Source organism: Rutidosis leptorrhynchoides, chromosome 2, assembly GCF_046630445.1.
Source record: "Rutidosis leptorrhynchoides isolate AG116_Rl617_1_P2 chromosome 2, CSIRO_AGI_Rlap_v1, whole genome shotgun sequence".
Classification (NCBI taxonomy): domain Eukaryota; kingdom Viridiplantae; phylum Streptophyta; class Magnoliopsida; order Asterales; family Asteraceae; genus Rutidosis; species Rutidosis leptorrhynchoides.
Window position 1 is genome coordinate 701,640,350 of NC_092334.1, and position 17,800 is coordinate 701,658,149.

Sequence of the window (17,800 nt, forward strand, 5' to 3'; positions counted from 1 at the left end):
TCCGAAGAAGTGAGTGACGGTTGTCGTTGCCGACGGTGGTTGTTTCCGGAAGTGGCGCTGGTTAGTTTTTTATATTTATTTTTATGTTACACTTTTGTAATTTCAATTGAATATCTAGTTTTGTTTGAAGACTTGTTCATCAGATTACTTTGAAGATGGTGTTTATGAGATTACTTTGAAGAAGTTGTTTATTAAATTTCTTTAGTATTTATATTTTTGATTTATCTTACTTGATGATTGTTTTTGGTTTTGTATTTAAAAATTGTACTGTTGGCTGTAAAAGTTGTATTAACTTGAAAAAAAAAAAAAAAACTTTGAAGACTTGTTCATCAGATTACTTTGAAGATGTTATTTATGAGATTACTTTGAAGAAGTTATTTATTAAATTTGTTTAGTATTTATATTATTTGATTTATCTTATTTGATGGTTGTGTTTGGTTTTGTATTTAACAATTGTACTTTGCTGTAAAAGTTGTGCTATTTGGGGGAAAAAAATGCTACAGTTGGCGGGTCCCGATTGGCCACCGACTAAAAACAGCTATCAAGGGTCCAGATGTGACGACCCGGGAATTTTCGACTAAATTTAAACTTAATCTTTATATGATTTCGATACGATAAGCAAGGTATATAATGTTGAGTCTAGAAAATTTTGAAACGATGTTCATATATTCAATTGACCTTCGATTGCTCTCGACGATTCACGAACAATTAATTGTAAATAGATATGTGTGTATGTATATATAAATAACAATTTGAAATATAATTTGAAGTATTATATGTTGTTGTAATTAAAAATTAATAAAATAAAAATAGGATATTATAATAATTATTATTTAAAATATATCTCTATATATAAATAAAGTATATTAAAAATAAATATTAAATGATTGTAATACTCGTTTGACGTTTCGATTGATATTAAACAAGTTAAATTCAAACTTATGATTTTAAAATAAACGGTGATTCGAAAATGAGATCTATAAATTTTAGGCTTACTAAAAATGTATTTAAGACCTAGTTATTAAGTTTTAACATTTTTTATATTTTTTCCATAAATGAGAGGGACAGTTGATGTAATTTTTATATAACAAATTAATGACCGAATTCTATACCATAATGACTGAAATAAATAAGGGAACTTAATTTAAAAAGTTGGGATTTTTCTGAAAGACTTTTATTCGCCACTGAGTAACAGCGGAGTACGAAATAATAGTCCGTGAAAAACTGTCGGTAATATACTTACAAAAACCTTCGATGGCTCACTGTACACCACTGTATATGATTGAAATTTATGTGATTACTGTTGTTGACTTTTACCCTACCACTATATAATATATATTTAAAATATATATACACTTGCACATACAATAAAGATAAAGATAGATATATATATGGATCTATTTAATCACCAACACACCATCTTTCCATGAAATTAATTGATTCTTTTCATTTTTGTGTCATCAACAAAACAAGCTCACAACCGGCCACCACCTTTGGCCAACACATCCGCCATCACCACCACCGCCACCTCATGTTCCCGTCAACTAATCACCATTTACCTCCTGTCTCTAATGCTACGGCTTCCACCACACACCACCATCACCACCCTTCTTCATCGTCTCCCTCTCTCTCTCTACCAATTATATCTCTCTCTTCTAACTCGTTCGAAAACCACCAAGTGAATCACCAAAAGGCTGCGACTGTAACAACCAAACCATCATCAACAGGTTTTGCTACTGTGCCTGCTTATATTCGAACCCCAACACCATAAAAGCTACCTATTACAGCGACACCAACAACAACCAGGGTGCATTACTCATTTCTGTTTTACTGCTGCTATTTCCTTTTCGTGACCCAACACATGAATGATGATGATGACCGGAGAACGATGGTGATACATGATGATGTTGAACGATATTGATAATATTACGATGATGATGAAGGTTACTGTGAAATGAAGAAAGATGATGATGATGATACAATACATGTACGATGATGGCATGATTATGGTGATGATGATGATAACCTCACGATGATGATGTTGTGTTTGACGATGATGGTGATATACGAGGAAGGAGATAATAATGATGATTATGATTATAATTATATTATGATTATGATTGTAATATGATGTTATTATGATGATGGGTGATTTAGGATGACGATTAAGAAGAAGCCAGCGAGAGTAATTGGATTAGAATGATTCAGGAACGGTTTAAAACACAAAAACTAAGCAGCTCAGCTGGTTCAATGGAGTGATGGATTAACGAGAGATCCTGAGTTCGAACCTAGGCCACGACACTAATTTTCTTTTTATTTATAAAAGTCACTGGGCCAGAAACAAGGAGTTGGGCCGTGAATTATTACTTGGGCCGTATATAGTTAGTAGACTCACAAACTAGGTGTATTTGTTGGGCCAATGTTCAGCTGTTGGGCCGATACCCAACTGATTAAGGGTGAATGATCGTGTTATAAGATGTACGATATTGATAAGATGATGATTGTGGTGATGATAATGAAAAAGATGGGAAAAACAGTTTATATACGGGATATATATTTATAAACGCGAATTAATTCAATAAATTAAAAAGCAGATGAATGGTTAGGAATGTTTGCATTATCCGAGAGGTCTCGGGTTCAAACCCAGGCGGTGGTGTCTATTTTTTTTAAAGCCTGTTTTGAGGTAGAACTCCTATTATTTATTATTACTATTATTATTATTATTATTATTATTATTATTATTATTATTATTATTATTATTATTATTATTATTATTATTATTGTTATTATTATGATTATTACTGATTATTGATGTTATTATTATGATTATAAGTATTATAAATATGATGAAAATTATTATTACTATCATTATTATTATTATAATTGTTGTTATTATTAGTATTATAATTATTAAGATTATTATTACTAATAAAAGTATTATAATAGAAAGTTCACTTATTGTTATTATGATTATAATTACATATATGATTTTTAATGTTGTTACTAATATTAATGTTATCATTTTAAAAAAAATGTAACTTTATTATTTTAACTACTAGTATAAGTATTATTATAATTAAGATTATCATTATTATCATTACTATGAAAATAACGCAAACTAGTTTTTATTATCATTATTATTATAAATAAAATCATTATTTTTTTATAATTATTATTATTAGTATTCATTATTATTAAAATTAACATTTTTTTTATTTAAAAGTATCATTTTTATTAGAGTTACCATTATTATTATTATTAAAAGTATCGCTTGTATAAAAACTATTGTTTTGTTATTATTACTATTATTATTTTAAAATAAAAACAGATTTTTATTTATTATTATCAGTATTATTTTATCAAATAACTGTTAGTTTTATATAAAACTATATTTACGACATCTAACATAACTATATTGATATTTTATATTAATAAATATAATTAATTAGGTTATTAATGAAACACATAATTAAAATAACAATTAAATCACCAATAATATATAAATTTATTCGATTACCATTATATGTGTTAATATATATATATATATATATATATATATATATGATATATGTTCGTGAATCCGAGGCCAACCCTGCACTTGTTCAGTGCCGTCATATGTATTTTTACAACAAAATACAGTATTGTGAGTTTCATTTGCCTTTTTACCCTTTATATTTTTGGACTGAGAATACATGCGCAATTTTTATAAATGTTTTACGAAATAGACACAAGTAATTGAAACTACATTATATGGGTGAATGATCTAAGCCGAATATTCCCCTTTTTACTTGGTAACCTAAGAATTAGTAAACCAGTCTACTAATTGACGCGAATCCTAAAGATAGATCTATTGGGCCTAACGAACCCCATCTGTTGTAGCGGATGCTTTAGTACTTCGATGTCGTTTTATATCATGTCCGATGGATGTCCCGGAATGATAGGGGATATTCTTATATGCATCTTGTTAATGTCGGTTACCAGGTGTTTGATAACGCTAAAATCATACATGTTTATTGCCGTTATTTCGATCCAAAGTTGTTCCATTTGTATGTAATTGTTGTACGTATGTATTGTAATTCGTGTATATTTGTAAAAGTCCATTGTAAATGAATAAATAAAGTCCAACAGCGAAAACAGAGATAAAACGAAGATTGAACGCGTAAAATAGCCCGTGAACTTCGGTTTTAAACCTTGAAAGTAATAAACTCTCTTACACTCTTTAACCCTCTCGAATTTAAATTTTTCTGATTTCATGTAACGAGGGCGATATATGAACTCAAGTGTGGGGAGGAAGTTATAAATTCTTTTGAGTTTTTGATTTTGGTTAAAAAGACTTAAAATGGTGAAAAATTTTAAACTTTTATCTTCATAAATTCAAATTTTGTTTAAAATTTGTAGATTTTAAAACTAGGTGTATTCACCGAAATTATTATCACAAAACAAATTAAGAAACAACCAAATGATTGATTTTATTTTGTTAAAAATCATAAAACTAGTAGTCATATAAAAGATATAATCATCATGCTATACCACATTCTGAATGAAAAAGAATCATCAAGTAATTTGTTGTTCTAACAATCTAATCCAATGCTCATCTATGTAATGATTGTGAAGGAAGTCAAGTCTTCCAATATGACACACTTGCTAACTTATGGTAGAAGATGTAGTCCAGAACAGCTGTAGGTTGACGAAAAATCTTGAAAAGTCATCTCTATCATCGGCTGGAAATCCACCTCACCTCAGCATCAAACAGGGTTTTTGGTGGTCAGACTTATCCTAACCATGAGATGGATTTGTCTCGTACAATGGGGGGCACATTGCAAATTAGCTTTTAAGACTAATGAATATAATCCCCATATGGATGATCTCCGTAAAGATCAACTGCATCTATGTTGACCGCGGTTAACATACATATGCCATAACAAATTGAGGTGTGCAAACTCATGGTTCACCGATGATATTTGGACATAATATAGTTTCTTCTAAAAACTTATGCTATTTTATGAACTATATTGTGTAAAACTATTTTTTAGGACATCCGGTTTTAAGTTCCATGATACTTCAATCATGAGGGCGAGTAGCTTGCTAAGCGCCGACTGAGACTTCGGTTTTCAGTTACTCTCAACCGGACTTTGAGGTTAAAACCGGAAAACTTGTTAGTGTAAAAACTAACATGTCTAATTTTCAAAATATTGCAAAGGTCCCAATTTCCCTAAAGGATCCAAATTTTTAAGAAATGTGGACTTTAAAACCCACCTTTCGACTTTGGTGTGATTTCATTTCGTGTGTGTACTAAATGAAATGTCCCGTTCTTATTGATTAAAAACGTTCCATATTAATTGATTTCGTTGCGAGGTTTTGACCTCTATATGAGACGTTTTTCAAAGACTGCATTCATTTTAAAACAAACCATAACCTTTATTTCATCAATAAAGGTTTAAAAGTTTTACGTAGATTATCAAATAATGATAATCTAAAATATCCTGTTTACACACGACCATTACATAATGGTTTACAATACAAATATGTTACAACAAAATAAGTTTCTTGAATGCAGTTTTTACACAATATCATACAAGCATGGACTCCAAATCTCGTCCTTATTTAAGTATGCGACAGCGGAAGCTCTTAATAATCACCTGAGAATAAACGTGCTTAAAACGTCAACAAAAATGTTGGTGAGTTATAGGTTTAACCTATATATATCAAATCATAATAATAGACCACAAGATTTCATATTTCAATACACATCCCATACATAGAGATAAAAATCATTCATATGGTGAACACCTGGTAACCGACATTAACAAGATGCATATATAAGAATATCCCCATCATTCCGGGACACCCTTCGGATATGATATAAATTTCGAAGTACTAAAGCATCCGGTACTTTGGATGGGGCTTGTTGGGCCCGATAGATCTATCTTTAGGATTCGCGTCAATTAGGGTGTCTGTTCCCTAATTCTTAGATTACCAGACTTAATAAAAAGGGGCATATTCGATTTCGATAATTCAACCATAGAATGTAGTTTCACGTACTTGTGTCTATTTTGTAAATCATTTATAAAACCTGCATGTATTCTCATCCCAAAAATATTAGATTTTAAAAGTGGGACTATAACTCACTTTCACAGATTTTTACTTCGTCGGGAAGTAAGACTTGGCCACTGGTTGATTCACGAACCTATAACAATATATACATATATATCAAAGTATGTTCAAAATATATTTACAACACTTTTAATATATTTTGATGTTTTAAGTTTATTAAGTCAGCTGTCCTCGTTAGTAACCTACAACTAGTTGTCCACAGTTAGATGTACAGAAATAAATCGATAAATATTATCTTGAATCAATCCACGACCCAGTGTATACGTATCTCAGTATTGATCACAACTCAAACTATATATATTTTGGAATCAACCTCAACCCTGTATAGCTAACTCCAACATTCACATATAGAGTGTCTATGGTTGTTCCGAAATATATATAGATGTGTCGACATGATAGGTCGAAACATTGTATACGTGTCTATGGTATCTCAAGATTACATAATATACAATACAAGTTGATTAAGTTATGGTTGGAATAGATTTATTACCAATTTTCACGTAGCTAAAATGAGAAAACTTATCCAATCTTGTTTTACCCATAACTTCTTCATTTTAAATCCGTTTTGAGTGAATCAAATTGCTATGGTTTCATATTGAACTCTATTTTATGAATCTAAACAGAAAAGTATAGGTTTATAGTCGGAAAAATAAGTTACAAGTCATTTTTGTAAAGGTAGTCATTTCAGTCGAAAGAACGACGTCTAGATGACCATTTTAGAAAACATACTTCCACTTTGAGTTTAACCATAATTTTTGGATATAGTTTCATGTTCATAATAAAAATCATTTTCTCAGAATAACAACTTTTAAATCAAAGTTTATCATAGTTTTTAATTAACTAACCCAAAACAGCCCGCGGTGTTACTACGACGGCGTAAATCCGGTTTTACGGTGTTTTTCGTGTTTCCAGGTTTTAAATCATTAAGTTAGCATATCATATAGATATAGAACATGTGTTTAGTTGATTTTAAAAGTCAAGTTAGAAGGATTAACTTTTGTTTGCGAACAAGTTTAGAATTAACTAAACTATGTTCTAGTGATTACAAGTTTAAACCTTCGAATAAGATAGCTTTATATGTATGAATCGAATGATGTTATGAACATCATTACTACCTTAAGTTCCTTGGATAAACCTACTGGAAAAGATAAAAATGGATCTAGCTTCAATGGATCCTTGGATGGCTCAAAGTTCTTGAAGCAAAATCATGACACGAAAACAAGTTCAAGTAAGATCATCACTTGAAATAAGATTGTTATAGTTATAGAAATTGAACCAAAGTTTGAATATGATTATTACCTTGTATTAGAATGATAACCTACTGTAAGAAACAAAGATTTCTTGAGGTTGGATGATCACCTTACAAGATTGGAAGTGAGCTAGCAAACTTGAAAGTATTCTTGATTTTATGAAACTAGAACTTTTGGAATTTATGAAGAATACTTAGAACTTGAAGATAGAACTTGAGAGAGATCAATTAGATGAAGAAAATTGAAGAATGAAAGTGTTTGTAGGTGTTTTTGGTCGTTGGTGTATGGATTAGATATAAAGGATATGTAATTTTGTTTTCATGTAAATAAGTCATGAATGATTACTCATATTTTTGTAATTTTATGAGATATTTCATGCTAGTTGCCAAATGATGGTTCCCACATGTGTTAGGTGACTCACATGGGCTGCTAAGAGCTGATCATTGGAGTGTATATACCAATAGTACATACATCTAAAAGCTGTGTATTGTACGAGTACGAATACGGATGCATACGAGTAGAATTGTTGATGAAACTGAACGAGGATGTAATTGTAAGCATTTTTGTTAAGTAGAAGTATTTTGATAAGTGTCTTGAAGTCTTTCAAAAGTGTATGAATACATATTAAAACACTACATGTATATACATTTTAACTGAGTCATTAAGTCATCGTTAGTCGTTACATGTAAATGTTGTTTTGAAACCTTTAGGTTAACGATCTTGTTAAATGTTGTTAACCCAATGTTTATAATATCAAAAGAGATTTTAAATTATTATATTATCATGATATTATGATGTACGAATATCTCTGAATATGATATATATACATTAAATGTCATTACAACGATAATCGTTACATATATGTCTAGTTTCAAAATCATTAAGTTAGTAGTCTTGTTTTACATATGTAGTTCATTGTTAATATACTTAATGATATGTTTACTTATCATAATATCATGTTAACTATATATATAACCATATATATGTCATCATATAGTTTTTACAAGTTTTAACGTTCGTGAATCACCGGTCAACTTGGGTGGTCAATTATCTATATGAAACATATTTCAATTAATCAAGTCTTAACAAGTTTGATTGCTTAACATGTTGGAAACATTTAATCATGTAAATATCAATCTCAATTAATATATATAAACATGGAAAAGTTCGGGTCACTACAGTACCTACCCGTTAAATAAATTTCGTCCCGAAATTTTAAGCTGTTGAAGGTGTTGACGAATCTTCTGGAAATAGATGCGGGTATTTCTTCTTCATCCGATCTTCACGCTCCCAGGTGAACTCGGGTCCTCTACGAGCATTCCATCGAACCTTAACAATTGGTATCTTGTTTTTCTTAAGTCTTTTAACCTCACGATCCATTATTTCGACGGGTTCTTCGATGAATTGAAGTTTTTCATTGATTTGGATTTCATCTAATGGAATAGTGAGATCTTCTTTAGCAAAACATTTCTTCAAATTCGAGACGTGGAAAGTGTTATGTATAGCCGCGAGTTGTTGAGGTAACTCAAGTTGGTAAGCTACTGGTCCGACACGATCAATAATCTTGAATGGTCCAATATACCTTGGATTTAATTTCCCTCGTTTACCAAATCGAACAACGCCTTTCCAAGGTGCAACTTTAAGCATGACCATCTCTCCAATTTCAAATTCTATATCTTTTCTTTTAAGGTCAGCGTAGCTCTTTTGTCGACTTTGGGCGGTTTTCAACCGTTGTTGAATTTGGATGATCTTCTCGGTAGTTTCTTGTATAATCTCCGGACCCGTAATCTGTCTATCCCCCACTTCACTCCAACAAATCGGAGACCTGCACTTTCTACCATAAAGTGCTTCAAACGGCGCCATCTCAATGCTTGAATGGAAGCTGTTGTTGTAGGAAAATTCTACTAACGGTAGATGTCGATCCCAACTGTTTCCGAAATCAATAACACATGCTCGTAGCATGTCTTCAAGCGTTTGTATCGTCCTTTCGCTCTGCCCATCAGTTTGTGGATGATAGGCAGTACTCATGTCTAGACGAGTTCCTAATGCTTGCTGTAATGTCTGCCAGAATCTTGAAATAAATCTGCCATCCCTATCAGAGATAATAGAGATTGGTATTCCATGTCTGGAGATGACTTCCTTCAAATACAGTCGTGCTAACTTCTCCATCTTGTCATCTTCTCTTATTGGCAGGAAGTGTGCTGATTTGGTGAGATGATCAACTATTACCCAAATAGTATCAAAACCACTTGCAGTCCTTGGCAATTTAGTGATGAAATCCATGGTAATGTTTTCCCATTTCCATTCCGGGATTTCGGGTTGTTGAAGTAGACCTGATGGTTTCTGATGCTCAGCTTTGACCTTAGAACACGTCAAATATTCTCCTACGTATTTAGCAACATCGGCTTTCATACCCGGCCACCAAAAATGTTTCTTGAGATCCTTGTACATCTTCCCCGTTCCAGGATGTATTGAGTATCTGGTTTTATGAGCTTCTCTAAGTACCATTTCTCTCATATCTCCAAATTTTGGTACCCAAATCCTTTCAGCCCTATACCGGGTTCCGTCTTCCCGAATATTAAGATGCTTCTCCGATCCTTTGGGTATTTCATCCTTTAAATTTCCCTCTTTTAAAACTCCTTGTTGTGCCTCCTTTATTTGAGTAGTAAGGTTATTATGAATCATTATATTCATAGATTTTACTCGAATGGGTTCTCTGTCCTTCCTGCTCAAGGCATCGGCTACCACATTTGCCTTCCCCGGGTGGTAACGAATCTCAAAGTCGTAATCATTCAATAATTCAATCCACCTACGCTGCCTCATATTCAGTTGTTTCTGATTAAATATGTGTTGAAGACTTTTGTGGTCGGTATATATAATACTTTTAACCCCATATAAGTAGTGCCTTCAAGTCTTTAATGCAAAAACAACTGCGCCTAATTCCAAATCATGTGTCGTATAATTTTGTTCGTGAATCTTCAATTGTCTAGACGCATAAGCAATCACCTTCGTTCGTTGCATTAATACACAACCGAGACCTTGTTTTGATGCATCACAATAAATCACAAAATCATCATTCCCTTCAGGCAATGACAATATAGGTGCCGTAGTTAGCTTTTTCTTCAATAACTGAAACGCTTTCTCTTGTTCATCATTCCATTCAAATTTCTTCCCTTTATGCGTTAATGCAGTCAAGGGTTTTGCTATTCTGGAAAAGTCTTGGATGAACCTTCTGTAGTAACCAGCTAGTCCTAAAAACTGGCGTATGTGTTTCGGAGTTTTCGGGGTTTCCCACTTTTCAACAGTTTCTATCTTTGCCGGATCCACCTTAATACCTTCTTTGTTCACTATGTGACCGAGGAATTGAACTTCTTCCAACCAAAATGCACACTTTGAAAACTTAGCGTACAATTCTTCCTTCCTCAATACTTCTAACACCTTTCTCAAATGTTCACCGTGTTCTTGGTCATTCTTTGAGTAAATAAGTATGTCATCAATGAAAACAATGACAAACTTGTCAAGGTATGGTCCACACACTCGGTTCATAAGGTCCATGAACACAGCTGGTGCATTAGTTAAACCAAACGGCATGACCATAAACTCGTAATGACCGTAACGTGTTCTGAAAGCAGTCTTTGGAATATCATCTTCTTTCACCCGCATTTGATGATACCCGGAACGTAAGTCAATCTTTGAATAAACAGACGAGCCTTGTAGTTGATCAAATAAGTCGTCGATTCTCGGTAGTGGGTAGCGGTTCTTGATGGTAAGTTTGTTCAACTCTCGGTAGTCAATACACAACCTGAATGTACCATCTTTCTTCTTGACAAACAAAACAGGAGCTCCCCACGGTGATGTGCTTGGTCGAATGAAACCACGCTCTAAAAGTTCTTGTAATTGGCTTTGTAGTTCTTTCATCTCGCTGGGTGCGAGTCTGTAAGGAGCACGAGCTATTGGTGCAGCTCCTGGTACAAGATCTATTTGAAATTCAACGGATCGATGTGGGGGTAATCCCGGCAATTCTTTCGGAAATACATCGGGAAATTCTTTTGCGACGGGAACATCATTGATGCTCTTTTCTTCAGTTTGTACTTTCTCGACGTGTGCTAGAACAGCATAGCAACCTTTTCTTATTAGTTTTTGTGCCTTCAAATTACTAATAAGATGTAGCTTCGTGTTGCCCTTTTCTCCGTACACCATTAAGGGTTTTCCTTTTTCTCGTATAATGCGAATTGCATTTTTGTAACAAACGATCTCTGCTTTCACTTCTTTCAACCAGTCCATCCCGATTATCACATCAAAACTCCCTAACTCTACTGGTATCAAATCAATCTTAAATGTTTCGCTAACCAGTTTAATTTCTCGATTCCGACATATATTATCTGCTGAAATTAATTTACCATTTGCTAATTCGAGTAAAAATTTACTATCCAAAGGCGTCAATGGACAACTTAATTTAGCACAAAAATCTCTACTCATATAGCTTCTATCCGCACCCGAATCAAATAAAACGTAAGCAGATTTATTGTCAATAAGAAACGTACCCGTAACAAGCTCCGGGTCTTCTTGTGCCTCTGCCGCATTAATATTGAAAACTCTTCCGCGGCCTTGTCCATTCGTGTTCTCCTGGTTCGGGCAATTTCTAATAATGTGGCCCGGTTTTCCACATTTATAACAAACTACATTGGCATAACTTGCTCCGACACTACTTGCTCCGCCATTACTCGTTCTGACACCATTTGTTCCTTTCGTTCTATTAACCCCTGGTCCGTAGACCTCACACTTCGCCGCGCTATGACCATTTCTTTTACACTTGTTGCAAAATTTGGTGCAGAACCCCGAGTGATACTTTTCACACCTTTGGCATAGCTGCTTCTGATTGTTGTTGTTATTGCGGTTATTATTGTTGTTGGGATGATTGTTGTAGTTGCTGTTGTTGTTGTTGTTGTTGGGCCGTTTGTTGTAGTTGCGATTGATGTTGCGATTATTGGGATAATTGTTGCGATTATTGTTGTAATTGCTGTTGTTGTTGTATTGGTGATTCTTATCACCGTTTTCCTCCCACTTTCTTTTGACTTGCTTCACATTGGCCTCTTCAGCAGTCTGTTCTTTAATTCTTTCTTCAATCTGGTTCACTAGTTTGTGAGCCATTCTACATGCCTGTTGTATGGAGGCGGGCTCGTGTGAACTTATATCTTCTTGGATTCTTTCCGGTAATCCTTTCACAAACGCGTCAATCTTCTCTTCCTCATCTTCGAATGCTCCCGGACACAATAGGCACAATTCTGTGAATCGTCTTTCGTACGTGGTAATATCAAATCCTTGGGTTCGTAACCCTCTAAGTTCTGTCTTGAGCTTATTGACCTCGGTTCAGGGACGGTACTTCTCGTTCATCAAGTGCTTAAATGCTGACCACGGTAGTGCGTACGCATCGCCTTGTCCCACTTGCTCTAGATAGGTATTCCACCATGTTAACGCAGAGCCTGTGAAGGTATGCGTAGCGTACTTCACTTTGTCCTCTTCAGTACACTTACTTATGGCAAACACCGATTCGACCTTCTCGGTCCACCGTTTCAATCCGATCGGTCCTTCGGTTCCATCAAATTCCAAAGGTTTGCAGGCAGTGAATTCTTTGTAGGTGCATCCTACACGATTTCCTGTACTGCTAGATCCAAGGTTATTGTTGGTATGTAGCGCAGCCTGTACTGCGGCTATGTTTGAAGCTAGAAAAGTACGGAATTCCTCTTCATTCATATTCACGGTGTGTCGAGTAGTCGGTGCCATTTCCTTCAAAATAGTCAAATGGAACAAGTTAATCATACAGAATATTAAGAGTAGTTAATAGTATTTCGTAGCATAATATGAACTCATTTATAAAAGCTTTTTCTTCATATTAGCATTTTATAAGTTTAAATTCGGGTAGTACCTACCCGTTAAGTTCATACTTAGAAGCTAATATACAATTCAACTACTACAATTCTATATGAAAAACTGATTATAATAATATTTCGCGTTCAAACTTTTGCACAATATTTTACAAACTTACAATACCGCTTATTTTACATATAGCATGAAATATAGCACACAATAAATTTGATACAAGATGGTTGTGAAGATAATTCTAGCTAGTACACAAGTCATTCAGCAAAGGCAATAAAGACACGTAATTCATACGTCCAAAAACAAGTCATGCATTCTGGTTTTACTAGGATTACTTCCGATCCTTGGTCTTGTGGAACATAACCGTTATGGCCGTTGATAAGACAGCGTATTGTAACGTCGTCAAAGGGGCGAGGGTTACGTAATGTCCAACAGTCCCGTAACAATCTAAAAACCTCATTTCTTACCCCAATTACCGACTCCGTCACTTGTGGGAACGTTTTGTTTAATAGTTGTAGCCCGATGTTCTTGTTCTCACTTTGGTGAGAAGCGAACATTACTAATCCGTAAGCATAACATGCTTCTTTATGTTGCATGTTAGCCGCTTTTTCTAAATCACGAAGTCCAATATTCGGATATATTGAGTCAAAATAATTTCTTAACCCATTGCGTAAAATAGCATTTGGGTTCCCCGCAATATATGCGTCAAAGTAAACACATCGTAACTTATGGATTTCCCAATGTGATATCCCCCATCTTTCGAACGAAATCCTTTTATAAACCAAGGCATTCTTGGAACGTTCTTCGAATGTCTTACAAACTGATCTCGCCTTAAATAGTTGTGCCGAAGAATTCTGACCGACTCTAGACAAGATTTCATCAATCATGTCTCCGGGTAGGTCTCTTAAAATATTGGGTTGTCTATCCATTTTGTGTTTTTATAATGTAAAATAGACAAGAGTTAGATTCATAAAAAAAATACTTATTAATACAAGCAATTTTTACATATATCATAAAGCATAAGCACACTATATTACATATATTACACCACACGAATACAACTATCTTATTCCGACTCGCTTGTTTCTTCTTCTTCGGTTTTGGTTCGTTTTGCCAAGTTTCTAGGGATATATGATGTTCCCCTAATACGAGCCGTCGTAATCCACATTGGTTTAGAAAAACCTGGTGGTTTAGAGGTTCCCTGGTCATTGTTACAACTTAAGGACTTCGGGGGTTGACGATACATATAAAGTTCATCGGGGTTGGAATTAGATTTCTCTATTTTTTTTGCCCTTTCCCTTATTATTTTCTTTTGCCTTTTTAAATTCAGTTGGGGTAATTTCTATAACATCATCGGAATTCTTTTCGGAATCCGATTCATCGGAGAATTGGTAATCCTCCCAATATTTTGCTTCCTTGGCGGAAACACCATTGACCATAATTAACCTTGGTCGGTTGGTTGAGGATTTTCTTTTACTTAACCGTTTTATTATTTCCCCCACCGGTTCTATTTCTTCATCCGGTTCCGATTCTTCTTCCGGTTCCGACTCTTCTTCCGGTTCCTCTTCGGGAACTTGTGAATCAGTCCACGAATCATTCCAATTTACATTAGACTCTTCATTATTATTAGGTGAGTCAATGGGACTTGTTCTAGATGTAGACATCTATCACATAATATCAAACGCGTTAAGAGATTAATATATCACATAATATTCACATGTTAAAAATATATAGTTTCCAACAAAATTTGTTAAGCAATCATTTTTCAAGTAAACACGGTCGAAGTCCAGACTCACTAATGCATCCTAACAAACTCGATAAGACACACTAATGCAAAATTCTGGTTCTCTAAGACCAACGCTCTGATACCAACTGAAATGTCCCGTTCTTATTGATTAAAAACGTTCCATATTAATTGATTTCGTTGCGAGGTTTTGACCTCTATATGAGACGTTTTTCAAAGACTGCATTCATTTTAAAACAAACCATAACCTTTATTTCATCAATAAAGGTTTAAAAGTTTTACGTAGATTATCAAATAATGATAATCTAAAATATCCTGTTTACACACGACCATTACATAATGGTTTACAATACAAATATGTTACAACAAAATAAGTTTCTTGAATGCAGTTTTTACACAATATCATACAAGCATGGACTCCAAATCTCGTCCTTATTTAAGTATGCGACAGCGGAAGCTCTTAATAATCACCTGAGAATAAACGTGCTTAAAACGTCAACAAAAATGTTGGTGAGTTATAGGTTTAACCTATATATATCAAATCATAATAATAGACCACAAGATTTCATATTTCAATACACATCCCATACATAGAGATAAAAATCATTCATATGGTGAACACCTGGTAACCGACATTAACAAGATGCATATATAAGAATATCCCCATCATTCCGGGACACCCTTCGGATATGATATAAATTTCGAAGTACTAAAGCATCCGGTACTTTGGATGGGGCTTGTTGGGCCCGATAGATCTATCTTTAGGATTCGCGTCAATTAGGGTGTCTGTTCCCTAATTCTTAGATTACCAGACTTAATAAAAAGGGGCATATTCGATTTCGATAATTCAACCATAGAATGTAGTTTCACGTACTTGTGTCTATTTTGTAAATCATTTATAAAACCTGCATGTATTCTCATCCCAAAAATATTAGATTTTAAAAGTGGGACTATAACTCACTTTCACAGATTTTTACTTCGTCGGGAAGTAAGACTTGGCCACTGGTTGATTCACGAACCTATAACAATATATACATATATATCAAAGTATGTTCAAAATATATTTACAACACTTTTAATATATTTTGATGTTTTAAGTTTATTAAGTCAGCTGTCCTCGTTAGTAACCTACAACTAGTTGTCCACAGTTAGATGTACAGAAATAAATCGATAAATATTATCTTGAATCAATCCACGACCCAGTGTATACGTATCTCAGTATTGATCACAACTCAAACTATATATATTTTGGAATCAACCTCAACCCTGTATAGCTAACTCCAACATTCACATATAGAGTGTCTATGGTTGTTCCGAAATATATATAGATGTGTCGACATGATAGGTCGAAACATTGTATACGTGTCTATGGTATCTCAAGATTACATAATATACAATACAAGTTGATTAAGTTATGGTTGGAATAGATTTATTACCAATTTTCACGTAGCTAAAATGAGAAAACTTATCCAATCTTGTTTTACCCATAACTTCTTCATTTTAAATCCGTTTTGAGTGAATCAAATTGCTATGGTTTCATATTGAACTCTATTTTATGAATCTAAACAGAAAAGTATAGGTTTATAGTCGGAAAAATAAGTTACAAGTCATTTTTGTAAAGGTAGTCATTTCAGTCGAAAGAACGACGTCTAGATGACCATTTTAGAAAACATACTTCCACTTTGAGTTTAACCATAATTTTTGGATATAGTTTCATGTTCATAATAAAAATCATTTTCTCAGAATAACAACTTTTAAATCAAAGTTTATCATAGTTTTTAATTAACTAACCCAAAACAGCCCGCGGTGTTACTACGACGGCGTAAATCCGGTTTTACGGTGTTTTTCGTGTTTCCAGGTTTTAAATCATTAAGTTAGCATATCATATAGATATAGAACATGTGTTTAGTTGATTTTAAAAGTCAAGTTAGAAGGATTAACTTTTGTTTGCGAACAAGTTTAGAATTAACTAAACTATGTTCTAGTGATTACAAGTTTAAACCTTCGAATAAGATAGCTTTATATGTATGAATCGAATGATGTTATGAACATCATTACTACCTTAAGTTCCTTGGATAAACCTACTGGAAAAGATAAAAATGGATCTAGCTTCAATGGATCCTTGGATGGCTCAAAGTTCTTGAAGCAAAATCATGACACGAAAACAAGTTCAAGTAAGATCATCACTTGAAATAAGATTGTTATAGTTATAGAAATTGAACCAAAGTTTGAATATGATTATTACCTTGTATTAGAATGATAACCTACTGTAAGAAACAAAGATTTCTTGAGGTTGGATGATCACCTTACAAGATTGGAAGTGAGCTAGCAAACTTGAAAGTATTCTTGATTTTATGAAACTAGAACTTTTGGAATTTATGAAGAATACTTAGAACTTGAAGATAGAACTTGAGAGAGATCAATTAGATGAAGAAAATTGAAGAATGAAAGTGTTTGTAGGTGTTTTTGGTCGTTGGTGTATGGATTAGATATAAAGGATATGTAATTTTGTTTTCATGTAAATAAGTCATGAATGATTACTCATATTTTTGTAATTTTATGAGATATTTCATGCTAGTTGCCAAATGATGGTTCCCACATGTGTTAGGTGACTCACATGGGCTGCTAAGAGCTGATCATTGGAGTGTATATACCAATAGTACATACATCTAAAAGCTGTGTATTGTACGAGTACGAATACGGATGCATACGAGTAGAATTGTTGATGAAACTGAACGAGGATGTAATTGTAAGCATTTTTGTTAAGTAGAAGTATTTTGATAAGTGTCTTGAAGTCTTTCAAAAGTGTATG